This window comes from Musca autumnalis, unplaced genomic scaffold, assembly GCF_047663935.1.
Source record: "Musca autumnalis isolate F117 unplaced genomic scaffold, ASM4766393v1 scaffold_2, whole genome shotgun sequence".
In the NCBI taxonomy this organism is placed as follows: domain Eukaryota; kingdom Metazoa; phylum Arthropoda; class Insecta; order Diptera; family Muscidae; genus Musca; species Musca autumnalis.
In genome coordinates, this window is record NW_027411755.1 from 137,617,118 (window position 1) to 137,624,806 (window position 7,689).

Here is a 7,689-nt window from a genome sequence, read left to right on the forward strand (position 1 = left end):
AACAACAATAAAAATTTTAATTGAAGTTCATCACATACAAAGAACTGAAACTTACCTTAATTCCAAATAAAAATTCTAAAATCCAATTAAATGCGTGAAATTAACACACCAGTTTGTGGAACTGGTACAGCTTGGGTACACTGGTCCGATGACAGAGATAAATAAGCCGCTTAAAAATTTGTCGTCACATACAAGCACGAAACAGCAATGTTCCCCACAATGTCCACTATGTGACCAAATACATTAGCTGCTGTACAATTGGAAATGTTTCAGTTTTCCGAAGTTGAATTAAATCGCATTGTGTGAATTAAATAAAAAACAACAACATTTAGAAACTTCTTCTTTAACGCGAATATAGAGCATAAATTAAACTATCGCATTAAATCCAACAACAAATATAGCAAGTGAAGTTTGTTTGAAGTTCGTTGTTTTGTTTGTTAGTTCAATGTTATTGTTGTTGGTTTTGTGTCGTCTACAAGTCAGAAAGCGGTAACGAACACAATCAATCATCAGCAGGTTGATTGCAACAACAACACCAATTGAAGGTTGACTGACTGTCAAAGACTTGGAGAAAAAACCATACGTGTGCTTGCTGGATCAGGTATTAAGCGCGGAGTATGTTATGTTGTTGTTTTTCGTGTAGTTTATGATATCAGTAGTTAGATATTGTTGTTAAGGTTTGTTTCCCGTGAAAATAACAGCAGCAGAGGCAGAAAGTCACAGCAGGAGAAAACAACAAACAAAAATACCGACAATGACGTCTGAGGTTGACGTTGGCAGAACAAGTAGAACACTCATTCGTAGAACATTGACAGCAGGTGAGGTGACAATAAAAAAGCAATATGTGACGTTTTGTTATTGCTATTGCTGACTTTCATTCACTCCACATTTATCTGTTGCAAATTCACACGACGATACGGCCGGAATAAACACAAATAACACAACACAAATAGAATATGCCAAAAGTTGTTACACAGATACAACGAATTAAGAAACGAGAGGAGGATAAGAAACCGTTTGAAAGGTCTAAACAAAAGCACGACACGATACAACAAAACAAGTATCAGCAGTTTAATGAAATATTGAAATTAATTAACACACAAACTTCTCACAGAAGAAGAAACAACGTAAGAAAAACAAAATAGAATAGTAGAAAGCTAGCTGATCATTTTATATTTCTTCTTTACCTTTTCTCTACGTATACGCACCACATCTACTACTTTGCTATTTATGTAGATGTATTTGTGTTACCGATTTTCTTTATGTTAATTTTCACTAAAACTCCCGTTAGAACGAATCATTAACTTGTTGCTTCACACGTAATTTTCATTGATATTTTTCTTGTCTCATCCATTCAACACAACACATTTTCTAGAGCATTTTATGTATAATTTAGTTTCACTTCATATCTTTCCATTTATTTCGTTTGCTGCTCCACCATTCATTCAATGTTGCTTTTCCCAATTCATCATTTTTTTCAATACTTCAGCGAACACCCGACACAATATTTTTTTCAATCCATATTTCTATACACTGTTTGGAATTTCATTGATAAAATTTAACAAATTTGCAATTATTTTTTGTTGTAAAATTACTTTTCCACTGGAAATTTTAGTTATTTGTACTTCTTTTTAGTAGAGAATTAAGTTTTTCTTTCTGCTTGAAATCTTGGTCTCACTTTGCCTTTGCCATATTTAATAGGGATACCTACGTCGACTTTCGAATTATCGATTAGTCGACTTTTTGATTTCAAAAAATTAAAAATCGAAGTCGACTTTCGATTATACCTGGGGGTCTGTAGTAGAGCTGGCAAAAAATCGATGGCACTATCGATAATATCGATTATTATTTAAAAATTCAATATCGATAGATAGTTTTGCCTATCGATATTATCGGAATAAAAATCCCTAACCTGAAATCCATTGAAATAAATAGAAATTTCGCTGCTTTTCGGTTATGTGTGTGTTAAGTATAGTACACATTGACAAGCAAAACTGACAGTCATCGAGGTCCATTTCGTGAATATCAAAGCCTAACTGAAAAATGTCTTTTGTAATCTCTAAATAATACCGTATATATACTATTTCAAACGTTTTTAGCTAAATAAAAGTTTTTATTTGCCGGAAAATCGTCCTTAAAGTACGTTGACTGTCAGTTTTGAATGATAGTGTGTACTCCCCTTAAGAAAGTAAGTCCGTAGTCACTAGAGCTGGCAAACCATCGATATTCCCAACATTAGATATTTTCGATATAATATTTTAAAATATGGATTGCTATCGATATTATCGTTAAGTTGTCATCGCCATTAATTTGGAGATGAAAATGGCGGAAATGTCAATGATTTTCTAGAAATTGTGCAAAAGTAGTTCACAGAAATGTAAAGGAGAATAAACAACTGCTTTTATTTTATAAAAAATTAAAAAAAAATACACTTTATTTTACCGAAACATGTGTACGTGTGACTACTAGAGCTGGCAAATAATCGATGGCACTATCGATAATATCGATTATTATTTAAAAATTCAATATCGATAGATAGTTTTTCCTATCGATATTATCGGAATAAAAACCCCTAACCTGAAATCCATTGAAATAAATAGAAATTTCGCTGCTTTTCGGTTATGTGTGTGTAAGAAAGTAAGTCCGTAGTCACACGTACACATTTTTCGGTAAAATAAAATGTATTTTTTAAATGTTTTATAAAAAAACAGTTCTTTAAGGCCTGCGTACATAAGCTGCTTTGCCTGGTTGCCTTACTTGCTTCTGATAAAAGAATAAAAAAAGAAAAGGGCAACCCAGTTCGAAATTTGCTCGGCCTCCTTTATTCTTTTATTTTTATTATGTCAAAAATGAACCAGGAAAGCAAGGCAACCAGGCAAAGCAGCTTATGTACGCAGGCCTTTATTCTCCTTTACATTTCTGTGAACTACTGTTCCATAATTTCAAGAAAATCATTGACAGTTCCGCCATTTTCATCTCCAAATTAAAGGCGATGACAACTTAACGATAGCAATCGATATTTTAAAACTTTATATCGAAAATATCTAATGTTGGGAATATCGATGGTTTGCCAGCTCTAGTCTGTAGTGCGATTCTGTAACTCCTTAGTCGATGGTCAGACTAGCACGATTTCAACATGGCGACGTCAAGTTTATAGTCGATGGTCAGACTAGCACGATTTCAAAATGGCGACGTCAAGTTTATAGGCGAGGGGTATGAAGTAGTGAAACCCGTGTACATGGTTTTCTGTGTTTGTGGTGTTGCCTCTTCTTGTTATTCGTTGCAAGTTTTTTCCTTCCATTTTCTTTCATTTTTATTTTCTCAAGCAAACGTTAACAACAAACAAACATAAAAAGATTTAATAAAAACATTTGATTAATGAAAGAGTCAACATTTAACTATTAATATTAATTTAATTATTGATGTTAATTATTTTGTGTTGTTTTTTTTTTAGTTCATTTATGTTTGTTTGGTTTTTATTGGTATGAGAAACAAAACAAACGCGAAGGGTAAAATAAAGAGGAGACGCAAAAATCTGAAATTTCACGTTAACGTGTGTGGACACTAACGAAACTTGAAAAGAAACTTTAACGAAATTGGTTTCAAGAAACCTTGCTAGTCTGACCATCGACTTAGGGGTACTTTACACGGTATGTTTTTTACATATGAGTTGTCACTTCTGCCATACAAAATGTATATGCAAAGTGACAACTCATATGTAAAAAACATATCGTGTAAAGTACCCATTAACGACAGAATTAACGACGAATGTCGGTAGTTAACGATAATTTTCGGTAAGTGCTATTCTGTATACCAATTTTAACAATTTTTGTCAGTAAATTTTGTCGTTAATTACCGAAAATTATTGTTAAGTTAACAACCAAAAAAAAAGTTGTTGTTAAGTCTTAACGACAGTACATTATTGCAATATTTTGTTGATTTCTTTTAAAAACGGCGTTTTTATATGAGCATATGTTATGTTAATGAGGAGTGTACACAAGGTAAATTCTGCCTTATTGAGAAAAATCTTTTTAAAGCATTTACATAAGGATTAACTATGTATGATAACATGGGTAAGCATCGCCGCTGTTGTGCTTTCGCCAGCGCCGATTTTATTGAATCTGCATAAAGATAATCAAAGTGCTCTTTGATCTTCGATTAACTCATAAATTTCCTTTAGACCACCTTCATGTAGCATCAATTAAATCGGCGCTGGCAAGGCGCAACAGTGGCGAAGCTGCCCCATGCTATCCTATATATGAAGACTACGCTAACTTTGTTTTACTTACTAAAGAGGAAAAACATTATCTAATGCTTCAAAAGAACTCAAGTGTGGTACTGCTATGTAAGACCTATACCGATGTCCGTAACACTATATTTCTAGGAGGCTTTCGTTGGCTTTAATTTAGCATTGAGGCCAACACGTGAATAGTATTACTATTACCTACTTTGTTCTGTGATAATCTTATAGATTTTAACTCAGCATCACTAACAATCAGAATGCTAAAAATGGCGTATAAGCTTGGATTTTCGAACTTTTCATACTCTCCGCTATGAGAAATTTCATTTAATATGGGCGTGAAGTGAATATATAAACTCAAATGACGGTAACGTGGATCCACGATCACTGAAGCTGCATGTCAAATATCAAAGCTGAATTTCCATACAGAGCGCCACAACCCAAAATATGATCCCAACTTTTAATTAAAAAAATACAACTGCGCTTTTAAAAAAGATTAATGATGGTTTTATCACTTTTATTACTTCGCGGATGCAGTTAAATCACTACAACAATTGCCGCTGGAGTACATTTTTTCCTATGAATTCACCTATGAATTTTACAAGAGAGCGCGCAGCTAGGATGCACTCCATTTTGCTTCCACGACACACAGCTTGTAACAGTCTGTTTGAATAATTTTTAATTTTTTTGCATTTTCCACTACGGTTTGGAGTGCTTGAGTGGTATTGAAACGGGCTGAGCCCGCCGGATTGGGGGAGGTTCTTTCCAAACCAGTAATGTTAAACTGTTCCAAGAGAAAAAAAATTAACCACTTCAAGACTTGTTTCTTGTACCTGACTTAATATAATTTTTTTGAATCACAGACTGTAAGAGTATGCGAATGATGTTTTCGCTGGGACACCTTTTTAAATTGTTCCCACCCGCTATAAAACATAAGTAACTAGTGTCCATGATATTCTGTTAGCTACTTCCCTAATCATTGATGAGACCAACTATACCGCTATGTTATCACTATCAACAATTCCAATAAAAAGATCTAATTAGTTCATTTTGAATACAATTTACAATTCATTTATTAAGAGCAGTACACATTGTCAGTTTTGAATGTCGATATTTTGCAGTTATCGATAACTGTCCAACCGTCCAGCAACCACGAAACATTTTGTGGTTGCATGATGAATGACAAAAATGAACGGCCACACTAGCAAGCACCAACAAAGCTGTCATTCAAAACTGGCAATGTGTACTCAGCTTTAATAGGAAATTCATTCATATTGTTACGGAATTAGATTTAACTAATGTCCGTGTAGACGTTGTTTTATTCCCCGATACGATTTGTACCAAATAAAACAGGGTTCGTTTTAGATTACGTTTCTACAATGCTTTATTTACTTTATTACACTTCTTCGTAACCGACTTTAATTACTAAGCACGCAGCTTGTCTCTAGTTAGCACGCAGCTATTCTTTTACCGATCTGTTCAGTTCAACGCTTAAAACACAACTACTCGTCATTGCCAGTTCCCCTGCATTTATATCCCAAGGTTTCCCTGTTCGAGAAATATCTAGAGCATATGGCAACACCTCGAATCTGTACAATGAACACACAGACGTGCGAATGTGCGTCAACGAACAACCATACTCACATACATACATGGGGGATGATCAATGACGTAATTACAACAACAAATAAATGTAAGAAAAGAAGTGACAAACTAAACAATAATTACATGACTATGGCAAACAAAATAAAAGCACATTAATGAAAGGTAAAGAACATCTAGAATAATGAAGATAATTCTACATGATAATTGTTGTTGCTTAAATAAAGTAACTGCGTAATGAAACTTTACGTTACAATTCAAATTTTTAAATTAACGGAAATTAAACTAAACTAACTTAAACCTATCAGTTACATTCGTAACATTGCCTCCCGCTTAAGCCTGTTCGTCCCGAATAGGCACAGTTCCCTCTCTGTGGTATGGGCATTGGTAACACTGCCTCCCGCTTAAGCCTGTTCCTCTTGACTATACGCAGTTCTCGTTCCGTAGTGGTGGCAACCGATTTAGATGTACCCTCGACTGCGTCAGCTTTGGACTTCTGCTCTTCTGGACGTTGCTTTCTCTCCAGGAATCTTGACGTTATACCTTCTTTCTTTGTGGTCACCTTCCTAAGTGCCACCTGGTCTTCATCGGACTTGTCCTTCCTTGTTGTACGGCCGCTTTTTGATGGACGTTTCCTCGACGTACATCTTCGCTTTTTCCTCCTCGTTGCGAGATTTTTCCGCTTTCGTACTGGCCATTTTTCAGCGGCTTCCACCTTCAGCGTACGGGCATCTACAGCGATTTCGTCAGATTCTGCGCTAGGGCGACACATGCTTTTCTTCTCTTTGTAGCCCACATTAATCGGTATTTCCACATTGGACCAAGTCATCACACGGTGCTTTATGTCCAGGTTTATATCGAAGGCAATCATGAAGTCTACACCAAGTATAACTTCGTCCATAATATCGGCCACTACAAAATCGAAATTTACAGATTTTCTACCCATGCTCAGCCTTTGGTAGGCCTTTCCATGCACCGTTGTAGTCTCGCCTGTGGCCGTCCGCAATTTGACTCCATTTAACGGCAATACTTCCCTTTTACCAAATCCGGTCTAATAATGGACTTTGTTGCACCGGTGTCCAATGTCAAGGTACGCAATACACCATTGACGAAGCCTTTCACCGTTAAGTTGTGGTTCTTCTGCTGGACTATGGCTATAGAAATTGTGGGACCATCGTTTTCATCCTCTGCCAGCGGCGCCTCGTGATTGACGGAATTCATTTTATTTGATTCACCTGATGTCTCTCTTTCCAGATTCTTGGCCACCGGTTGGTCGTCGCTTTTTGAAGGCGGTGAGGTGGATCTGGGCCTTGGTCGTTGCAATATGCATTCTCGTGCAATGTGTCCAGCTTTACGACAGTTGTAGCAAGTCTTTCTCGTTTTACCAGCCCCTCGTTTCACACGCATTAGTGCATCCTTTAGCGGATCGACAACGGTCTGGGAATTGTTGTCCTCAACTTGCAGCCTCCTCACGTTGTAGGCTTTAGGTTTCACCAGCATCCTCGCGGTTTCTTGGGCCAGGGCAAATGACACGGTTTCTGCAAATGTTCCTATCGGTGCCGCATACGTCGCAAATTTTATCTCTGGATCACGAATACCACTTGCAAATGTCTCAATCTTTATGCGGTCCACCAATGGATGTGTCTCTCCTAGATATGCCAACTGCGCCAACCGCTCTATATCAGCCGCAAAGTCTTGTAAGGTCTCATTTGGCTTCTGGACTCTTCCCCTCAGTTCCATTCGGTAGATCTCTTGCTTGTGTTCACTACCGTACTTACGTTCAAGAGCAGCCATTATATCTCCATAGTTGTTCCTAGAAGCGGCGGGAATACTCTGTAATACGTCAG

At 36.6% G+C, this 7,689-nt stretch overlaps 1 protein-coding gene across 6 annotated transcripts in view; it reads right to left on the reverse strand.

The window, feature by feature from the left end:
• Positions 1 to 1,718, reverse strand: part of Dlg5 (MAGUK family member discs large 5) — a 30,522-nt gene extending 28,804 nt beyond the window's left edge. For 2 of the 6 annotated variants that reach the window (XM_073969446.1, XM_073969441.1), the window contains exon 1: positions 1,188 to 1,714. The gene's annotated coding sequence lies outside the window, so the exon portion shown is untranslated. Of the gene's footprint in view, positions 1 to 55 lie in introns of all 6 variants that reach the window. The other 4 variants (XM_073969442.1, XM_073969443.1, XM_073969444.1 and 1 more) reach the window with 4 other exon arrangements.
• Positions 1,719 to 7,689: the final 5,971 nt, after the last annotated feature.